At 39.3% G+C, this 23,518-nt stretch overlaps 1 protein-coding gene and 1 long non-coding RNA gene across 2 annotated transcripts in view; both read left to right on the plus strand.

Moving 5' to 3' along the window:
* LOC142436276 (thyrotropin-releasing hormone-degrading ectoenzyme-like) overlaps nt 1-23,518 on the plus strand; it is a 333,189-nt gene that overhangs the window by 99,254 nt on the left and 210,417 nt on the right. The window lies entirely within an intron of this gene.
* On the plus strand, nt 5,785-10,267 carry LOC142436275 (uncharacterized). Its single transcript, XR_012781849.1, has 3 exons — nt 5,785-5,985; nt 7,609-7,818; nt 10,154-10,267. It is a non-coding gene; the product is annotated as an uncharacterized LOC142436275 (long non-coding RNA).

Genomic DNA, 23,518 nt, shown 5'->3' on the forward strand with positions numbered 1-23,518 from the left:
AGACACCTAGATCGGAGGAACACTTATTAACAACCTTTGAGATGTAGATGACAAAACCTTGCTTGCTGAACTAAAAGAGGACTTGAAGTACTTGCTGATAAGGCTCAAGGACTGGATCCTTCAGTACAGAATTTAATTCTATGTAAACAATACCCAAATCCTCACAATGGCAGCAATAGACAATACTATGATAAAGGAGGAAAGATTGAAGCTGTCAAACATTTCCTATTGCTTGGATCTACAATCAATATCCATGAAAGCAGCACTCAGGAGATCCAATTGTGTATTGCATTGGGAAACTCTGCTGCCCAAGAGCTCTTTAAAGTGTCGAGAAGCTAGGATGTCACCTGGTGGAGTAAGGTGTACCTTCCTCAAGCCGTGGTTTTTTCGGTTGCCTCATGTGCATGTGAAATAAGAAAGGCTGAAGAAGAATTGATATATTTCAATTATGGTGGTGGTGAAGAATATTAAAGTACTATTGTCTTTCTGAAGAGCGAATAACTCTGTCTTAAATCAGAATGCTCCTTGCAATCAATGCTAAGACTCTGTCTCACATCCCGTGCACATGCTATCAGGAGAGACCAGTCCCTGGAGAAGGATGTCGTGCTGGTTACAGAGGAGGAGCAGTGGGAGAAAGGAAAACCCGGGAAATGGATAGACACGGTGGCTGAAGGAATGCACTCAGATGTAGCAGCAAGTGTGAGGTTGGGGAGGACCAGATCATCGAATGCACTGTTGTATGTGGGTCATTAGAAGTTGGACAACCTCACTGCACATAACAAGCTAACGACATCATCTCCTCCCAAGGAAAGCCTGCCTATCTACTTTTGAAAAATCATTGAGGGTAAACTCTTCGACACACAATCATAGATGTACTCACTAAAATGACAATGAGTCAGCACTAATTTATGGTAATTAGTTAGGTTAGGTTTGTATATAATTATTTTTATGGGTTTGTTTTTTTTTTGCTCGGGGTTCCATAGAACTGCTCAAGCTGCCATATCAGAAATGGAATTTCTGAACTAGATTTTCAGTCCTTAATGAAAGTTTATCATTGATTCTGAATCTGATAATAGCCTGGTGTGGTAATAATTTCTTTCAGAAGAATTTACACTAGACTAGTTCAAATGAGGTGGAAATCATTGGTGTGCCTAATAGCCAACTCTTCTGAGATGCTGATCTACTCCATTTTCCTCCGCCTCCTCCTTTGAATAATTCCTTAATGTCCCTGGGGCCTCCCATTTGCTGCAATGCCCACAGAGCCTTTTAGATCTTTGAGCACGTGTCTCATGTGGTTGGTGGGTGGCATTTAGTCCAAATCTGAAGGTCAGGCAGCAGTGAGCCACAGGCAGGGTCCAGAGCCAGAAACCAAAGATGTCCAAAACTCACCACAGGTTTCTTGCTTCTACCAAAGCTCAGCCAGCAAATAAAAGTCTGATTTTGCAGGTGAGGCTATGTGTGTTATAACTGTATGATGGAACCAGTATCCCTATAACGCCGAGTGTGGCATTTTCGTAACCTTTAATTAAATGTATATATATAGATAGATAGATAGATAGATAGATAGATAGATAGATAGATAACTATGAAAGTAAAGAATAAAAACAAAATTTTTTCCTGAAATTAAAAATTCTTGTGTTTTATGGTTAAATATCCAAGGAAAACAAAGGATGTTTTTAAAATCACACTCTCCATCAAGGTAGAGTAGGGCTCAAGGAAACCAAGGGCATGGCTTGATTCACCCCTTCAACAAAAAGCCAAGTCTAACTCCCACTATAGTACTGCCCCCTGGTAGAGAGAAGACCTCCAACAAGGGACCATGACCACAGGCATATAAAGTCCAGAAGTGGGAATCGTGGCTAGAAGTTACCATCTTAATTGACTACAACTCACCCTGTTTGGTGGGGACTTGGACTCAGTAACCTTATAGGTTATTTATTTCCATACTAAGGAAACCATGGGGAGAACTAGCACCCAGGCAAACAACACAACAACAACAGCAAAAGGAAGCAATATTGAACCCTACCTACCTAATTACTCTTAATCTCAGCACACCTTCACACTTTTGGGGGTACTTGCTTTCAGTTTGATGAGCTTACATGTTGCTCTTTAATTAGACAGGAATCCCTCATGAGTAGTGGAAACATGAACATTAATCTCCATGCTATGTAAAGGACTAGTATATATTTAAATATGCTTACAGGAATGCCAAGGAAACAAAAGATGTGGATTCATACCCTGTACTAAAGTCGAGTCTTTTTTTAAAGATAATTTTATTGGGGGCTCTTATAGTTCTTATAACAATCCGTACATCGATTGTATCAAGCATATTTGTACATCATTCTTTTCTAAACATTTTCTATTTGAGCCCTTGGTATGAGTTCTGCTTCGCACCCCCCACCCTTGTGACCGCTTGATAAATTATAGATTATAAGTATTTTTATACCTTACAATGATCAATATTTCCCTTCCCCACTGTTTCTGTTGTTCCTCCCGCTCTGGGGGTGGAGGGGGTGATTTTATGTCAATCATTGTGATCCATATTAATCCCACCCTTTTAGGCATGAACTGGGACCTGGAGACTTAGGGATGAAAGAGTTAGATTCTTTTTTGGCAGTAGCTGGTCATTTCCAGATGAGAATGTCTACCATTGTTATTGCTTGGCATTTTAAGACACGATGTATTTTTCAGATGAAAACACCTAAATTTTTAGCTATTGTCAGCAAACTTTAAAAAATAAATAAAACTTTCCAAATGCTTGAGGTTTAGCACAGCATGCTTGTCTTTTTGTCTGCCCAGGAGATAAGTTGAAGATGTAATTTAATAATATGTCTTCCTCAAAGGAGGGAAATCATCTTTCAGTGGGCAACAAGTGGATAGCTTGCATGAACTCAGGAAGCCTCTATAAACCGGGGTGGGAAGATAGGCTCCCTATTGGGCCACTAAGCACAAGGTCAACCGTAGAACCCACTGCTGCTAGGGGCAACCAGGAGCCTTTCTGCTCGGGTCAAGATCTGTGACCTCAGAACCCCCAGGGGCAAGTCTACTCTGTTGTTAGGGTTGCTCTGGATTGGAATTGACTTCAGGGTAGTGAGGTTTGAGGTTGTTTTGGAAACTGGGGTGGAAAGCTGTACAGAACTGAAGGATTGTCTTACGTTTTTCTAAATTAGGTTGTTACAGGCTTGATTTGAATACTAAAAATGAACTTTATGATACAAGTAATTCTATTGTGCTTTCTTGGATAATCATTTATAATACACTAAATTCAATATTGTGGATAAAATATCTGAATAAAAATATACTCAATGTTGAGCTTCTTTTCTTGGTCAAAATCTCCCCCATTCTACTGTTGCATTGTATATGTTTTGAATGAATTGACTAGTAGGCATTTTTTCATAGTTCTTTTGGGATGTAATATAAGAATTTATTATTATCAGTTGTTATGAGAAAAACATATAATTCTGAACTAATGACCTGAGAGCTAAAGAATAAATAGCTACATTATAAAAAACAAGTTCCCAAGGACATAATTATGTTATTACTTGCAAACAGAGAGTTTCTGGTTCATTAAGTTAGAAAGGGGAAAAAAGTATAAATGATAAAGGTGAAAAATTTATTTTTTCATTGTTCATGTCTTTTCCCCCCTTGACCAATAAAAAATAAGCAGGAGGTTTTTTACACTAAATGAAAATGTAAATGGTGAAGCTTTCTTAAAGCCAGCTTCATGTGTCTGTTCCCATAGTTTGATTATGTGGAATTTGACCTTTATTTAAAGAGCATCTCTGTTGAATGATAATTGATGGTGCTTTGAGTGAGAGTTTATGACAGTACTTCTACTTATTAAAAATATTTTCCTTAAGGTGAAGATGTTTCTTTTTAACTTTTGTCCTAGCTTAACCTTTGGAAAGATCGTGTGAGCTCAGTTGCATTTATAGATTTAATTAGCATATTGTAGGCTTTTCCTGGTCATTAATAAAGATTTGGGGGATGACTAGATTTAGTCCTAATCCTGATAACTCACCAGTTTATTTCACTTGGGAAGTCATTCATTCATCCTTTTTATCTTGCTGGGTTTGAGCTTTATTTAATTATAGTAATTCAAACCCATTAAAATTTTAAAATTTTCTTTATATAAAGGTAGTCTCCTAATTACTAATTTACCGGCATTACTTGTGACCCTATTAGAAAATAACAGTGCTTTGTTTTACTTATTCAAGCACGTACCCCCTGTTGGGTTTTGTAGTCTTATGAGGTTAAACCCAATGGTAAGATAATGACTGACTAAAAGTAATAATATAAAAAAAAAAAAGATTCCAAGGCAATCAGCCCATTCTGCTGCCTATAATTTAGAACACATGAACCTTCTGTAAGGTTGAGGTATCGATGAGCATAGTAATTTATCTAATTCTTTTGCTGTGTGACTTCTCTAAGCATATCTTATTTGATACTACACAGGCAAGAAGGGAATTTATAGTGTAGTTAACCTATCCATATGCTTCCTGTGCAGTATCAAATTAACTCTCTATTAATATCTGCTTGACTCTACCCTGAAACACACACTCCATTATCTATTTTCAAATATTTCTGAATTAAGCTTGTATACAACCTTATCTGGTTAATTCCTTAAGCCACTTGACATTGGAAGGAAGAAAGGTAGTAGAGGGAATAAAAGTCAGATTGTGCACAATTCCTCTCTACAGCCCTTAATAGCTGTAGACTTCCTAGCTGTATCCTTGCGGAAGTTGCTTAGGCTCTTTGTTCCTCTCTAAAATGGGAATTAAAATAAGAGTTGCTGTTATTTCCCATTGAGTCAAGGTATAACAGAATGATACGTAAACATGAACGATTGAAGCAGTTCCGGGTTTTATGCCATCTTCTTGATCATTGATATATCTGAGCTCATTGATTAGCAATTGTGTCAATTCTTTCTGTGTTGGTTTCCCTTGTTTCAGTGACCCTCTGTTTACCACACATGACTTCCTTTGGCAGAAACTAGTCTTTTGATATTGTTATGTCGGCAGTGAGCAAGCTATGTGCTATGTGGCCATTAGTCATTAGAGAGCTGAGAATCAAAATAATGAGATCTATCTCCCACAAGCAATTATAGCAAAGTTCAAAACGAAAAGCAACAAGTACTGGTCAGAGTACGGGGAGATTGGAGCTCCTCACAGCCTGGTGGTGAGACTCTACAATGGTGCGAGCACTGTGGAAAAGGTCTGAATTTTCCTTCAAAAGAAGTAGAAATATCAGATGATCTAGCAATCTTGCCACTAGATTTATATACCGGAGACATGAATTGATATATGCATGCTAATACTCACTGTGTTATTCACAGTAGCAAAGATGGAAACAACCTAAGTGCCCCTTAATGGATGAATGGATAAACAATTATGATACGTACACACAACTCTAAGATTGATGAATCCATGAAACACCTCATAACACACATCAACCTGGAGGACATCATTCACCAAAGGACAAATATTGTATAAGACCACTATTATAAAATTTCAGGAAAAAGTTTCTACACAGAAAGAAACGTTCTTTAATAATTACCAGGGATGGAAAAAGGAAGGAGGGAAATCACTAGAAAGTAGACATGTATTAACTTTGGTTAAGTAATAGGTGATAAATTTTGTATTGTTATACTTTGCAATTCTCAACAGAACTGGGTTTGTTTTCTATAATTAGAGTTATTATGAGAGTTAAACAAGTTAATATGAGTCAGTCACTCACTTAAAATACTGTCTAATGGAAAATAAGCACTCCATAATTATTATTGTGCCTTGTAGACTTATTCTTATGTCACATCAAAGTAGACGCTTCCCTGTTCATTTGTCACCCATTTCTCCATTGTGTCTCTCGTGGTAATTCAACTTTATTCATCATGGACAGTTTCAGGCTGTTGAAAGAGGTCTGTAATTCTACCCCTATTCTCCTACCCTCCGGACTCTCCAGGTTTAATCCAGTCATACGACTTGTCATGTAAGTGTTTCACATTATAGATTGTTGGAAAGAACTCCTTAGAAATCAGAATTCATCAAGCTTTCAACTATGATTGTCACTTTTAGGTCATTATGTGGTTTCAAAATTTGTATGGACTAACGGGATGTTGGACATCTCCACAGCTTAAATCCTAATGGATCCTTACATGCGTACTTCACAGCCTACCTCTTCTGGTTGCTTTTGGCCTTGCCACCCCTGCCTTGGATGGTACTGTATTCACTTTTCACATACATGTTTTTGAGAGTAAGCTGATATCTGACATGACTTGACTTTTTTTGTAACATTTTTTTTCCCTTTTAGAGGGGCCAGAAATACATTTACCTCTCTACAGTCATGTTAATACTGCCAACTAAGCTGTATGGAGCATCCATTATATGCTATCACATGTATCGACTTAATCTTCATAACCACTCTACAACATACATATAATGTACATATATATAAAGATAATTTTAATATATATATACTATACATATACAACATAGCTACTAAATATGGGAACTAAGACATAGAGAGAGAAAGTAGCAGCAATAAGAGGTGGATTCAGTTTCCGTTCTGGGCGGCCTGACTCTAGGATCCAGAGATGCAGCTTTGTCTATTTACTTGGCACAGCTACTGGGTGCCGTTGTACCATTAGGAGGCGGTCTCATGCAGGGTTAAGTGTATCTCAGATTGTTGCTTCATGTTTGTAAGTGGGAGCAAGCAGGACATGTTACTGGCACTCCGATGTTATGCCTTCACGGCGTCTGTAAAGCACAGAAGTGTACATATGACACAGATTTAATCAAGGAACTAATAGAAATTATTTAAACCAGTAAATTATATACACTTAGTGATTGTGAAGGGGTGAGGATATTCATGGCTGTTACTAATCTCTGAAATGAGAAAAATTCAAAATGAATAAAGAAGCATCAAAATGTTATGTTATTGTTAGATATTTATACTTTACAAGAGGGCTCTGAACTTAGTAAAAAAAAATAAATGATGGCCAAATTGTATCTATTGAACAAGGGCTGTGTTATGCTGGGCTTCTTTCTCCTTGACTTTCGCGGCTATTTTGTTTAGTTTCTCAATTGGTACTGCTCCTTTCCCCAAATAACTGGCTTTACTTCTATGTAACTGAAGTTACGGCATGTCGTCATTTTGGTGGAAAGAGATAATTTGTTGTTTGGATGAAGGAGGAATAAAGCCGCTTGATAATAGCTTTTCAGATTACCTGGGAAAGGCAGTCCTCAGAATACGAACACCAACTTACTGTGCAACCTGCAGTCACTAACAGACTATAAAGCCAGTGGATTTAAATTTTTGACTTACATACAATAGTTCTTGGTGACAAATGGCCACTGCTTTGTGATGCTCATCAGAGCATTCTTTGTTTTATTAATTTACTAATATGTTCAAGATGTTGTAGTGTATCTGGAAAGTTTCTTTTGTGTTTCTATATAAGAATACAATCATTTAAAGTACTAATGTTTGATGATAAATGAACATAACTTTTATATAACTTAGACTTAAAGAGATTTAGGAGCAGAACTTGGTTCAAACAGTACATTTTTGCTCGCCTCACCCCTACTCCCATAATGACTGATTTTCACTTTCCAGCAAAACCTCTTCTAATGAGTATCTCTGGATAAGACACTCCATCATTGCTGCACGCAAGGTGGTGACATCCAGCTGGACAGCTAGGATGGGGGAAATGGCAGAAGGTGTTGGAAAAGTTTGATGAAAAGTACAGCTTCCTGTTAATCCTCCTGGAGGAGAATGTCTTAAAACTCTTAAAGTGGTTTCCTGTTGCAGGTAAACTCGTAAAATGTAAGTAGCACTGGGTTTTGATTGAATGAAGACAGATGTTACAGATGCAGTCTCATTTCCAGACAACCCGCAGCTATTTCGTTCCTCTGGCTGTCAGTGGGGCAAACACAGGACATGAGTGTTAGTTAAACATCAGCCCTAACATGTAGGTATAAGCAAGATAGTAAAGCCAATGCGTGTGACCAATAGAAAGGAAAGTTATTTTCGAGGCAATGCTTGAAATTTAAAAAAAGAAGTGGGTTTGGATGAGAATCCTCCCCATGTCTTCTATTTCATTTGTGGTTTTTTTAATACACATGGGTTAAATATAGTGTTAGACATACCTAACACATTCTTGTGAATACTAATGATGTGATGGGGTGGCCCAAATAAAGCTTTAGGTCGTTTTACAGTCGTGTCTTTTTACTCTTTGACATATGTGTAGGATAGCATTCCATCCCCACAAAGATCTTGTCATTTCTGAAGTGATTGTTGGTTGCCGTTCAGCCAGTTTGGGTTCAGGGGTCTTTACATGTGGGGTAGCCCTGCTCTACGGGGTTTACCGGCTTGTCTGTGGAGGGGCCTCTAACTGGGTTTAAAGCAGGGACTAAGACTAATTTCAAATGGCCTGTTCATGACCCATGAAAATAAGGACAGTATACAGATCGCAGAGCAACCAAATCTCTCAAGGTGTCAGATTTTGACCAGAGTGGAAATGGAACGCAATGGCCCACTCAGACCTCACAACTTTGAATGTCTGGGCTGGCTCCTGTCTGAGCTGGGCAAAGCCACCTTTCTTCAGTTCAGGTCAAAGCATTGGGCACAGAGGTATTTGGCTGTTAAACAGTATGTATGCAACCCTTGTGTCTGTGAGCCTTGACCAAACTTTTCAAACTGGTTCAAAATCCTGGTTTGAGCTGCCAACCTTTGGTTAGTAGTTGAGCGCTTAATGATCGCACCACTCAGGCATGTGTCCCAAGCACATTCATTTAGGAGACCTATGGAGGTACTTCTCATCCATAATGCCTTTTTTACTGTGATTGAAGTTCTATACTCAGGCTGAGGAAGATGACTCTATCTTTGAGCCATTTTGATAAAGATCGTCAGTGATATGTGCTAAAAGCATAAAGGCTATTTCTGCTCCATAAAAATAGGACAATTAGATTAGGGCAAATCTACCCCATCCACGTGGGTTTGCAGCCTCAGGAGGATGTGCTGCTTGTTCTTCTCTACTGCGTCATTCTTCAGGCTAGTGTTTGTCTGGCTCTCACCCCCAGTAGTCTATTCAAACTGCCTGGGAAAGGCAAAATGACCAAAGACAATAATTGCTTTCTCAGTCCTATCTAACTGCATCTCTGTGCTGCATTTGGATTATTGATCCTTTCTTTATTCTTGGGATTTTATTTCCTCTGACTGCACTATCTGTCGATTCTCCCTCTACCTTTTTGATGAATGCCTGTTGGCTGGCCACTCATGGATTGTGACTCATGTTTTTGCAACAGCAAACAAAACATTGCTTTCCGTTGTTTGCCTCTTCTTATTCATTCAGTATCAGTTGTTTGCGCGCCCACGTAAAAACTTGTCTGCGGACAATAAACACAGGAGGAGCCTTTTACATTCTTCCATGTTGCAGCTCTTCATAACGCTCCTTCAGGTTCACATATTTTAAAACACTTCTTCATCTAGTCACTGATTTTATTCCTCCTGCCACTTTCATCAGAGATTTGTTTCAAACCTCAAAGCTACAAAGCTGGTCATGTTGATCTTCTGCATCATTTCTTTGCTTCCCATTGCCCCTGAAATCAAATCCAAGCTCTTTCCGTGGAAGACACTGACCCCTGTGATGAACCATGGACATTCATTCCTTCAGCCTTGGACTCTCATGCTCCTGGCTTCCAAGTCCAGACTAAGATAGCAATCGATAGCTTGTTTCCCACAAAGACTGTGCCATTTCACCCACCGTGTCCTGGTTTGCCGCCTTCCATCTGCTTAGCTTAACCCATTCCAACGTTCTCCAGTGGCTCTTACTCCTGCTTCATCTGTAGAGAAACTTCCTCAAGTGCTTCTGAAAAAATCTGCCATTGAAACCCATTAAACAAGGTTCTCCAACACATGGAGTAAGTTGTCTACTCAAGGCCTGATGCTAGCTTACTCAAGCATCATCTACTACAAGAAGCCTTTGTCCCACTCTCTTACGGGGCAGAGCTCAAACTTTATGTTTTCTTATCATGCTGGACATTTTTCACTTATGTACTTCAGCTATTTGATAATCATTTGAATAACAAGCAAGGGTTTGAATAGAATATTTGCTATTTCTTTATGTTGCTTAATTCTTCAATATTTATTTGCTTTTTAGGAAGCCTTTGCTCCCTCAAACCACCTGCCCCCAAGGTTAAAAATGCAATTTCAGTTCCATAGAAAATTATCCTAGTGAAAAATAGAAAATAATGAACAAGATGATGTGATATGGTAAGTGTGATGATAGAGCTATTAAGAGGGCAATATGGAGCTGTGAGATGCATCTATTTCACCCTTTTTGATTTTGTCTTGGCAAATCATGCTTGGGGTTTCTGGGATGGTGCCATCCCAGCATACCACCCTACCCCAGCATAGGGGTGTGGGGGGGGGGGAACCACTCGGTGTTTCTTGTTCTCCTCTTGGAGCATAATCTTCTGATGGCGATGGCAAAGAGATATCAGGAAAGCCTGGATGCTCAATCATATTTTTTCTTGCCTTCGGAAATTCACTGGCCAAGGCAAGTTCCAAATGAAGAGACAGCCACATATGGAGACGTCTGGGAGGTTGCTAACAAGAACCTTCTACATCTCCACAAGGGGCAAGCTGCACTCTCATGCATATTAATGCCTTTCACAAACCAGAAAGCCCTGCATTTTATTTCTTCCCATATAACTAGATATGTAGCATGGTAGCTGGGTATGAACACAACAGTGGCTAATGACTGAACTATTAAATAATATTTTTGAATTTGTGATAAAAAATGAAGAATATGTGAAGTGAAACATTTTGCATTAAGCTCTGTGTATGAACATAAAATACTATTTTCCTCCTCTGTTTCTCTCCTCTCTTAGGTTCTATTTTTATCATGTACTATGTCAACATAGTCAGGATGAGACAATTGTTGTTTTTCTACTGCATATCCTTTCTGTAGTTTTGGATTTAAGATTAACCCATAGGTAAAGGAGTTTCTTTTTGTAGAATAATAAGGCTATAATTGACAGGCAATTAATTCTAAGTCACAATTAATTCTGTGACTTACTGTGGTTAGGATTTACATATCAAATTGCTCAAATATTCCACAGAAAAGAGAGAGTTTTAATTAAAGAGACCATAAAGCTTGTCTCCTTCAACATCCCATCAGACTGGTGATTTTGTTAAGCACAGGGCCTGAGAGATTTTAGGCCATGATTAAATGTTACTGTCTTTCTTCTTCTTGCTTATAAAGAAACATAAGAGGTGAGTGCATTTTCATCTAGAGCAGCCGTTCTCAACCTGTGGGTCACGGCCCTTATGGGGATCGAATGACCCTTTCATAGGGGTCTGCCCGAATCATAACAGTAGCAAAATTACACGTACGAAGTAGCAAGGAAAATAATTTTATGGTTGGGGGGGTCATCACCACACGAGGAACTGTATGAAAGGGTCACAACATGAGGAAGTTTGAGAACCACTGACATAGAATAACTGAAAAAGTGAAGGCATTTTAATATAGAGTGTCTTTAATGTGTTGTACTGTGTATTGTGGCTTCTCACAGGCACAGGTAAACACAATGGACTTCGGATTTTCAGAACAATAATCTACACATCATGCACTCAATTTGGCCCTTTATAAAAAGACTCCCAAAGTGAATGCTTATCTTAGAATCCGTATTTTCCACAGTGGGAAGACTGCCCCGGGGGCACTGAAAGTGTCCAGAGGGCGGTGTGGGCTATAAAAGTAGATGGCTATACTTTGTTCTGGGTAAGGGCACTGATAGCTAGATCTGGATCTATACCTAAGATTTCATTTTCAGGGGAGGCGTTAAGGAAGGGTTTTTCCTGAGAGTGGGGCAGTAGGACAAATAAGTGTTGGAACCTGTGAGGTTGTAGGATCATTTACACTTGAAGCCGCTAATCATGGCAGCATCAAGTGAAACTCCCTTTATGTTTGTAGAACTGTCAAAGCCTATCTGTCTTCTCCTATTTACTATTCTATATGATGTGCGTCTTCCTTGCTAAAGGAAATAATGTCATCTAGTATATGTTTGCCTCATGCGTGTGTCTTGAATATTCAACTTGAAAAATAATGAAAACATATTGGTGTTAGAATCAACTATGAGATAATAGTAGTTCTTCAAATGTTGACCCCAAATCATCCTGCTAAACTTTAAGGTTTACTTCATTACTCCAATGGCAGACACTTGCCCATTTTAAAGATATGTCTGTAGCGTGCAGACAAGGACCTATTGTCTTAATTGCTGGGCTAATTGGAGGGCTTTGGAAAGAGATGAGTTAATGCTTTCTGATTTAAGAGGATTAGAGCTAAACTGTCCTTGTATCGTGAACACCTTTTATGACAGACTAAGAAATGGGCTTGTGATCCGGGAGTGTCATTTGAGATTATGGAGTAAAGGGTCACGTCTTTAAAAAAACAAAAACAAAACATTTTTAGGGTCATTTCTTAAAGGAGATATAGTCACAAGCAGAGCCTACTGAGAGGTGACTGGAAAGTTTCCTGAGCCTTTTCTGTTTCATTCCATGTGTTTAGGAAACTTTGCTTGTTTACTCCTGTTCCAGGGAAGTAATAAGCAGTTCTCATCACTTTCCTGTTCGCCTTTCTCCTTCTCAGACACATCATTTGACTTTCATGGTTCTTTTCGGCGGCTTAGCTGCCTGCTGTGCACTTTCTAGTCCTAACTGACCTTGCTGAAAGATCCCTTCTTGTTATTTTCTAGATGGTTTACAAGTTTCTAAGGTATCTTTAAAAAGGGATGGCATGATGACGGCCCAAGATCCTCACAATATAGTGCTTTGAGCCTATTTGTATATCTCGATTGTAGTTTTTCCACCCCCTAAACTACTTTTTCTTAAAAGGAAATGATAAAATTCAATAATTTTATATAAAGATGGAGAGATACTATGGAACTGATATTACTTTGGAACTGATATACTTACTTAATAAGTGAGTATAAATTCTACATCCATAAGGCGGCTGTTCTTTCATTCCTAAAGGCTTGTGACTAAAATATTTTCCATGCCCATGGTTGTATTTATTAGTAAACATAATCAAATGCCTCAAACCTTCCCATTTGAGATGGATTGCTCTCACATCTCATGTTCTCAAAGGCCCTCCCGAGGCATTGGGCAGCCTCTCTTGCTTCCTGCCTTAAAGCTGCATAAATTTTCTCCCATAACTTATATTTCAAAGCTGCCCTGTCTAACATTCATTTCTACTGCTTTGCTGAGTTCTTGTCAGACAAACTATGCCCAATGGAAAATAATTATGTTACCAAAGATACCATTTATCTAAAGCTTTTAAAGAGAGTGTTCTAAAGGCATCTCCAACATTTTCCCCCAAACTAACTTAAGTTACGATCGACTTTTTTTAGGTTAGGGGTTACATTAAGGCGGTGGGCGAACTATGGCCCACGGGCATGTTTTATTTAGCCTAGAAGACGTTATGAGACCTTTGAATTAATTGCCAATATTTTACAGTTGGGAGATTTCACATAAGCATCCAGATTCACATTTTTTGAGATATTGGAATACCTGGCAACACGAGGCTTGAATTTCTGCACGACACTGTTAGTGCGAAGGGTTTCGAAGGTTAGCGCTCAAGTTACCGGCAGTTCCAGATCCTGTTCCATCCCATTCCTAGTCCTCTTGGCCAAAGTAGGGGTATAATTTACACCACGCTTTCTGAAATGTTAATTTCTCTACGAATCACCAGAGGGTTTTGTGAAAATTCAGATTCTGATCCAATTGTTCTGTGCTGTGGCTTGAGATTCTGCTGCGTTCCTTCAAAGCTCTGTGGGAGGTCAGTGTGGCTGTCCCCGACATTTGAGTAACTGGTTGCTCAAGAGTCGGGCTCAGACCAGCAGCCTCAGCATCTACAGACTCATGCATTTGGGAGGAGGCCCAGGAAGTACAGTTTTATTGTACCCTCCTAGTGTTTCTTATGATCAAGGATTGCAGCCTTTAGTATGGATGGCAAGTTGATGGAAAGAAGGTCAGAATCCTCCTCACAATTGGACCACTAGGTGGTGTCATGATACGTGGAGAAAAGTTTGAAGTTGCCAAAGATTTCTTCTTGCTCATAAGCACAGTCCATCAGTGCTCATGAAAGCAGCCATCAAGAGATAAAAAGACACATTCGTTTGGGTAAATCTGCTGGACAAGATCTTTTTAGAGAAATGAAAATCAAGAACATTACTCTGAGTACTGAGGTGCGCCAGACCCAAGCCATGGTATTTTCAGTGGCCTCATATGCATGTGAAAGTCGGACATTGAATAAGGGAGACTGAAAAAGAGTACATACATTTGAATTGTGATGCTAAAGAAGAATATTGAAAGTACCATGGACTGCCAAAAGGTCGACCAAGCCTGTTTGGGTCAGAGACCAGCTTGGCGAGACTTCCTTATGTGTGTTGTATATATTGTCGGAAGAGACCAGTCCCTGGAGAAGGATATCGGACTAGGTAAAGGAGAGGGCCTCAAAATAGAGGAGGGCCCTCAATGAGATGGAGTGACACGGTGGCTCCAACAATGGGCTCAAGCATAGGAGCAATTGTGAGGCTGGTGCAGGACCAGGCAGGTAGTGTCCCTGTTGTGCATGGGGTCACTCTGGGACAGAACCAATTAGATGCCACGTAACAACAAGGCATTCTGATGACACTAAAATGTAAAGACCAATCTTCTGGGCTCTTTCAGGATAGAGTATTAAACCTAAAACCATCTATTGAAGAGTTTCTAATCTCTGAGTTGGTATCAGGAACCATTTGGGGAAGTTTCAAAACCACTGATGCTTAGATTCAGAGATTCTGATTAAACTGGCCTGGGGTAAGGCATCAATATATTTTTTAAATGCTGTAATTGATCCTACTACTCAGCAAAGCTAAGAACCATGGCTAAATAACAAGGCTGTCCTGACACATTACCTGACATTCAATAGCTCTCATCAGAAATTTATATTTATAGCTTATGTCCATTTGTGTTTTGTTATATTTGTTCTCAAGCAAAATGTAACTAGTTTCCAATTATGTGCTTGATGATTATCATGTTGTTTGATCAAAATAGGATAGTTCCCAAGTTAACGTGTGTACGTATGTGTGTGTGCTTTATTGACTTGAAAACCTATCTCAAAACCTCTGGGTTGTCATTGTTGTTAAGTGCCAGCGAATTAGCTTCCACCCATAGCAAACTCACAAACAATGGAAGGAAATGCCGCCTAGTCCTGTGCCGTGGTCACATGTGTTCCTTTGCTTGGGCACACTGTTGGATCCACTGTGTCAATCCATCTTGTTGAGGGCCTTCCTCATTTTCATTGCCACCTAACTTCCCAAACATGATGGTCTCCTCCAGGGACTGATCTCTTCTGACAACATGTTCTAAGTATGTGAAGGCAATGTTTTGGCATCCTTGCCTCTGTGGAGCACTCTGGTCATACATCTTCCAAGGCAGATCAGTTTGTTCTTTAGACAGTTAATTCTTTTCACAATTCAGATGAATCAATTCATCTGTAGTCTTCCATATCTAATGTCCAACTTTCAAGTGCATGTCAGGGTATTGAAAATACCCTGACTTGAGTCAGGTCCACTTTATTGTTTACTCAGTTCTCTCTAAAGAGGTTTAGTACAGGTGCATCTTTGTTGCAGGTTCAGGTGCATCTTTGTTGCAGGTTCAGGTGCATCTTTGTTTCAGGTTCAGGTGCATCTTTGTTGCAGGTTCAGGTGCATCTTTGTTTATTCAGTTCTTTAAAGAGGTTGAGTACAGCAGATTTACCCAAGGCAACACATCCTTTGAGCTCGATATTGGGGCTTCCATAAGCATTGATTGTGCTTCCAAGCAGGATGAAATGCTAGACAATTTTAAACTTTTCTCCACTTATCATGTTACCTGTTGGTCCAAACATGAGGATTTTCATCTTCTTTACTTTGAGTGATCTATACTAAAGGCTGCAGTCCTTAATCTTCATTAGCAAGTGCTTCATCCCAAGGGTTCATGGGGGAGGTGGGTGTGGGGAGGGAGGGGAAAATTGAGCAGCTGATACCAAGGGCTCAAGTAGAGAGCAAATGTTTTGAGCATGATGATGGCAACATACGTACAAATGTGCTTGACACAATGGATGGATGTATGGATTATGATAAGAGTTGTACGAGCCCCCCAATAAAATGATTTAAAAAACAGCAACCAAAAAACCAGGCTACTACTAAGCCATCCTCAAATTCTGCTTCTGCTGCTTTTTTTCCTACAATCCAGCTTCTTTGAGTGTTACCTCAACTATTTGTGGAGAGTGCATTAAACATTTGATCTGAATGGATTGGAAAATTTATCTTCTACAAAGTTTTGGCATAATCTAATAGGTTAAGTTATACATTGTGCAACACTAGAAATCATGTTCATAAGCATAGATTTTTTTTGTGTGTGTACTGATACTGGTTTCAGATAACAAGCAGAACAGTGCTCGGAGGGAGAGGTGATGTTTTCTAAATTGTACAATGATGCTATTTGGGCTAGCAATAGGGTATATATAATTGCACTGATAACACCATTATAAATTCACGATAAAAATATTTTCCTTACATGAAGATGCATGCTAAGAAATCAATTTCTTTGAAAATAAGAATTGGTTCAATAGAATTTTAAGGCTAAGAAGTTAAGTGTTTTCATTTTCTAATGGTCCATTAAATTTAGGGTAGTAGTATCCCAGTACAATTTATTTAAAGTTCAGGTAATGATTTCTAATTGGTTTAACTACTTTAGAATGTCTAAAAAAGCCTTTGTGTTGCGCATGGGCCAAATGTTTATAGAGTTAATCAATGTTCCATTTAATAATTTTATACACATTTTGTTTCATCCCATTGGTTGCGATCCCGACAGTGTAACATCACTCATCTCACTTTCTCCCTGTGCTCTCTGTTATCCTTCCTCCTCCTTTCTCAACGTGTGTGAGCTTTGTTTTTGGCTCAATGGTGCCCTTTGGACATCAACTGCTTGATTCCTCTAAGGAGTGTGTGCCTCCATGGCGTTCCTATTTTCCTTAGAGATCGATTTAGCTAAAAAATGGAGTCTGCGCTGAGTTCATTTCTAGACTTGAAGGGAACTGAAGACCATAGTCTGGAGGCAGGTGGGGGCAGTAGTTTCCACCAGTCTCTAGTCAGCTACTAAGCTTCTTTATGATTTTTAATTTTCCTCCCCATCTATGTGGAACCCACTAATGTGACCCTTTTAGCAGCAGGTGGCTGTGGAGGCAGAGCACAGTCTAGTTCTCCTTGTGTCATGATTGTAGAGATTGATGTTGTCATGACCTTTAGTCTAATGGAATAACTGATTTCAATTTCTTCAAGCTTTTTCCTCTGGGGAAACCAATATTTGCACCTTACATGGCTGCATACCAACTTTTTAAATCATTGTCAGCAATCGCCGAAGTATGCCACAAGGACTGTGTCATGCCAGTTGATCTTGATGCCCCTTGAGATGATGGGCCTAAGATACTAGACCTGTGACTCAAGGTGTTCGGTGTGTGATTATGTCTAAGACATTTCAGAACCCTGTCCACTTTACTGCATTTCTAACTATATTTACAGCAAAGATATATAATCAAACACGCAGCTTCCAAGTCCATGAGACTGATAGTAATTGAAGACTGTAAACCGTCGCCAGGGCAGGCAGCTTCCTCTATATCCTATGGAGCAGCTGGGAGGTTGAGCCTCCAACCTTGTGATGAGCGGTCCAACATTTAGCCAGAGGACTATTAGGTCTCCTTGTGAGAGACAGTATCCTGTGTCAAGCCCGTATAAAGTTGTGGCTATACTTCCACTTTCCCTCCCATATCCATCAGCCCTTGTGCCCATCTTTAGATCTCTTTAATATCATTATTGCAGGAAGTGGACATAATAGCACTACCTCTCCTTCCTTTAACTCTGAAGATTCCCCAATGTCTTCCCTGAACTCCAATATTTTTGAAAACTCCCCTCTTAGTGTAAATTGCCTTTCTTTGCACCCAAGTGAATACCTGTATAACTTCCCACCAGTAATTTACCCTCCTTTTCCCTTCTATCCAGGGTAATCATCAAAGATTTTCAATTTGAGTGTGAAAAAATTTTCATGGCACTTAATAGTAGGGGTCTCAGAATATTTCACCTTTTATGATTGACTTATTTCACTCATCAGCATAGACTCCAGGTCTTTCTATGTTACGAAGACTTCTGCAGATTCATCCTTGTTCCTTCTTGTTGTCCAGTACTCATTGTGTATATGTTCCATAATTTGCTTATCCAGTTTTGATTGATGGCCATTTACATTGTTTCTATCTTTTTGCTATTATAACGTGAAAATGAGTGTACAAAAATCTGTTAATCTTACATATCTTGTTTTTTGATTTTAGGACATCCCAGCTGTAGAGATTGTTGGATCATATGGTATTTCTCTTCCTATCTTTCAAGGAAGCATACAATTTTCTACACCTTGCCTATTATAGATGATATTCTTAAATATGGGATTATAAGAAAACAATATCTATTATCTTAAAAATATTTTAGAGAATGCAGTGTGCTATCATGGGTTAGTCCAATTATAAGAAAGCAGTTTTGGAAGAAAATTCAAAGAAAGATAAAGAAAAGAAAAACAATATGAGCATTGTTATATCTCATATGTGTTTGCCTTTGGAGATAAGCAAACTTTAAAATTTTTACTATTGTCTTTTAATATATGTAGACAAGTGTAACACAATGATTTAAGCTAACTCTAAAAGTAAAATGGATCCTTTGCCTTTGTGCTTGAAGTGTAAGTGACTGGCTTATAATGCCACTTTACCACCTGCTGTTATGCACAGAGTGGAAGCGTCACTTTGTTAGAGTGGAGCCACCAGAGCTGTGTCCTATGTATTTTCTTAATTTAAGAGTGCCAACAGAGCATGGTTTGCATCTAATCTCAAATTTTCCCTTTTACTTGAAGGTTTGAAATTTCCTACTTCTTAATATAGAGTATTTATGTATGAGAGAAGACGGTTGTGATGTTTTTCATTAACACCAGATAATATGCCATCCTACTGAATACAAGCTCTCACTTAGTAAGGAGCAACGACATTTATAAAATAGTAATCTAGCTGAACATGTGCATGAACTCATTGGAACATGGGCAAATGAATGTATAGGAAGTCTACTGAGAGCCCTGGTACAATACAATTCTACAAGGACGGCTTGTGCAGAACTCATCGCCAGCATCCCATATAATAAACCTGGAGATTTTTGTTTGTTTATTTTTTTCTATATAGTAACAGAAGATGTCTATGTGATCAGCATTTTCAATTCTTTTGTCCATGTTACGAACTGCCTTTATTATTTTTCTTTTTTATCATTTTATTGGAGGCTCATACAACTCTTATCACAAGCCATACATCCATCCATTGTGTCAGGCACATTTGTACATTCATTGCCATTACCATTCTCAAAACATTTGCTCTCCATCTAAGCCCCTGGCATCTGATCATTTTTCCCTTCCCTTTCTGCTCCCCCTCCCTCATAAACCCTTGATAATTTATAAATTATTATTTTGTCATATTTTGCACTGTGCAACGTCTCACCCACTTTTCTGTTGTTCATCCCCCAGGGAGGAAGTCATATGTAGATCCCTGTAATCACTTCCTTCTTTTCACCCCACCCTCCCTCCACCTTCCTGGTATCGCCACTCTCACCCCTGGTCCTGAAGGGATCATCTGTCCTGGATTCCCTGTTCCTATATGTGCCAGTGTACATCCTCTGGTCCAGCCGAATTTGTAAAGTAGAATTGGGATCATGATAGTGGAGGGGGTAGGTAGATTTTTTTTTTGAAAAAGATTTTTTAAATAATAAGTTTCACTTCAGGCTATGTAGTATAGTAAAGAATAAAAAGATAGATTGAGGTTAACCACAGTTTTTTCACATTTAAATGCTAATCCCACCTATTTTTGACATATTTGACCTTTAAATGAATATCTTTTTCATAAACATTAGCTAAAGAACAGATGCATCGAGATTAATGACATAGCTTCTCAAGCAAAGTAGCCTAGATTTTAAGTACCTGAAAAAAAATTTAAGGTATATATGGTAATAGTCCCTCGGTGGTGCCAATGGTTAACACTCTTAGCTACTTATGGAAAGGTTGAAGGTTTGGTTCCATCCAGCAATGTCTCAGAATAAATGTTTGGTACCTCTCTTTCAAAAAAGTAAAAACCAGCTATCAGGCACCCTGTGATGCTCACCTTTCTGACATGATCGCCGAAGACAAGGCAGGTGATTAAGCAAATGTGGTGAAGAAAGCTGATGGTGTCTGGCTATCAAAAGATATAGCATCTGGGGTCTTAAAGGCTTGAAGATAAACAAGTGGCCATCTAGCTCAGAAGCAACAAAACCCACATGGAAGAAGCACACCAGCCTGTGAGCAGGAGGTGTCAATAGGATCAGGTATCAGGCATCTAAGACCCAGAATAAAACCATACCCAAGGTGAATGGGAGGGGTGCCATGGAGTGGAGGCCCAATGCCCATCTCTAGACAGTTGGACATCCCCTCACAAAGAGGTCTCAGGGAATAGCACTGATGAAACACACAACTTTCTTGTTCTTGATGCTTCCTTCACCCCACTTTCATGACCTCAATTCTACCTTACAAATTGGGTTAGACTAGAGCATGCACACTGCTACAGATAAGAGCCCCCAACACAGGGAATCCAGGAAAGATAACTCCCCCAGGCCAACAATGAGAGTTGAGATACCTGTAGGATAGGGGGGAGAAAGGAAGACTCGATCATAGGCATCTATTGGAATCCCCTCCCAGGGGGATGAATAATGGAAAAGTGGGTGAGGGGCGACAGAGGATGGAGTAAGTTATGGGAATAATAATCTATAACTTATAAAGGGTTTGTGAGGGAGGGAAAGTGGGAGAGGAAGGGGAAGAAATGGGGAGCTGATATCAGGTCTCAGGTTTCAAGAGCATACTTTGAAAATGATGATGGTACCCTCCAGATTCCTGTCCCTCTATGTATTGGTCTATGTATTGGTCTGAGTGGCGATAAAAGGAGGAAAAGTAAAGCTGAAGTGGACTTGGAGTCTTGAATGACCTGCAAGCTCATTTCAAACATAAAAAAAAATGATGATGGAGGCATGTGTGCAAATATGGTTGACACACTGGATGAATGTATGGATTGTGATAAGAGACATAAGAGCACCCAGTAAAAGTATTAAAAAACAAAACAAAACCAAAAAGACCTATGGAGAACCATTCCATTTGGACAGTCATGGAGTTGCCATTCATCAGAATGTACTCCCCTCAACTGGTTTCGTTCATAATGTTTGTTGGAAGGAACTTCGGATGTCTCCCAGGATCAACATATTCTGTCTGCAGAGACAAGTGAATCAAGGTAAGCAGGCTTGGCAGGCAAGCAACACACCAAATGAAGACCAGACGAGTGGAAGTTGGAGGTGTTCAAATGCAGCCTCATCTTCTTACAACTGCTTGATACCTCATAGCGGATCTCATGGAGGAGCTTTGGCATCTTGGGATCCCATGCTACCTGCTGAAATGTTTGACAGTTGCCCGTTCTTTTTGCTATCCTGACTCTGCATAACTATCTTCTTTGGATACTTCCAGAGTCTTTGAATCTTTTCATATTGCAAAATAGGCTTGGGTTTCTTCTTTAGTTAATCAGATGATTCTTCATTAGTTTTAGAAATGATGGCTTTGTTCACCTCATTTAGTTTTAGGGTTTTGCACATTTCATTACAACGCTTTACTTTGTTTCTGAAAGCCACCCTTGGCATCTTCTGTTCAACTTTTTATTTAAGCACATCTTCTGCTTGCTTTCCCCACTTGTCAGTCAGCCTGTCTTACTGTGGCGGCTTGTGTCTTGCTATGATTTCAGAAGCTATGCCACTGTTTCAAACGTCAGCACAATGACCCAAAGGGAACAGGTTTCAGCAGAGCTTCCAGACTAAGAACAACGAAGAAAGAATTGGCTGCCCACTTCAGGGAAGTAGCTGCTGAAAACCTTATGCTTAGCTTCAAAACATTGCCAGCTTTTGATGGCTTGATGAATGGGAGGAAGGCTGCGTGGGAGATAGTGCTGGAGATGAGCCCTTCGGGTCAGGGGCACTCAACTGTGACTGAGGAGGAGCTACTTTCTTGGAGGAGAGTCAACCATGCTGGCATGAATGGTGTGTAGGCTTTGGAGTCTTCCTTTGTTGATGGGCTATGGGGGAAGAAAGAGCTGAAAAATCTGATACTGTTTGGAACTCGGAATGTGCAAAGTATGAATTTGGGAAAATTGGAACTAATCAAAAATAAAGGGGAATATATAAAGATTAATATCTTAGGCATTAGTAAGCAGAAATGAACTGTCATTAGCTTTTTTGAATCAGAAAAGCCTGTGATTTACTATGCCGGGAATGAAATAGTCAAGAGGAATGGCATGCCTTCATGGTCCAAAGGCACATTTCACGATCTACTCTGATGTATAATGCTGTCTGTGATATGGTTATCTCTGTCCACCTTTGAGGAAATCCAACCAATACTATTATTCAAATGTATGCACCTGCCACAAAAACCAGTGCTGAAAAACTGGCTAGTTCTACGAATGTCTTCGGTCTGAATTTGATCAAACATTAAGTTGCATTTGTACTTATTGAAAGTTGAAATGTACAAGTAGGAAGCCAAGAGGGAACAGTAGCTGGGGAAAGGGGGACATGAGGCTAGAAACAAAGCTGAAAAGTCCATGATTGAATTTGAAAGACCAACGACTTAGTCATAGCAAATACAGTTTTTCAACAACACAAAAGTCTGCTATACACACTGACTTCTCCGGATGGAATACATAGAAATCAAATCGACTACATCCCTGGGAAGAAACGATAGAGAAGCACTAAAACGAAGCCAGGAAACGACAGTGGGATGAACCACCAATTGTTCATATGTAAGTTAAGTTTGAAGTTGATGGAAAATAAAACAAGTCCCCCAGAGTGGAAATATGGCCATGCGTCTACCCCACCAGCATTTGAGCACATCTGGACTGATTTGATGAACACTTAAGTCACCGAAGTCCAGATGATCTGTTGGAGGACTCGAGAACATCATTCATGAAAAAGCAAAAGGTATTAAAAAAGACAGGAAAGAAGACAAGATTACAACCTACTCAATGGCCCCTAACAACAATTATCTCTTTGCTTTGTATACTCTATGGTCAGTGCAGTTTTGCAGTTATTTGTGACTCCATTTTGGTTTGTTCTTTATTTCCTGATTTTTATTTAATCTTCTTTGTTTTCTTCACGTGCGCTCCCTTAGCTATCTTTCCACAACTCCTGTTGTTTTATGTAATTAGTCCACAATGTGTCAAACCTGTTCTTGAAATGATCTCTGAATTCAGGTACACTATTCTCAAGGTCTATTGTGGCTTTTATGGACTTGTTTTAATTTATTAGCTTCATTTTGAACTTACATATGAGAACCTGTTGGTCTATTCTCTATTTGGCCCCTG

The sequence above is a fragment of the Tenrec ecaudatus genome, unplaced genomic scaffold (assembly GCF_050624435.1).
Source record: "Tenrec ecaudatus isolate mTenEca1 unplaced genomic scaffold, mTenEca1.hap1 Scaffold_191, whole genome shotgun sequence".
In the NCBI taxonomy this organism is placed as follows: domain Eukaryota; kingdom Metazoa; phylum Chordata; class Mammalia; order Afrosoricida; family Tenrecidae; genus Tenrec; species Tenrec ecaudatus.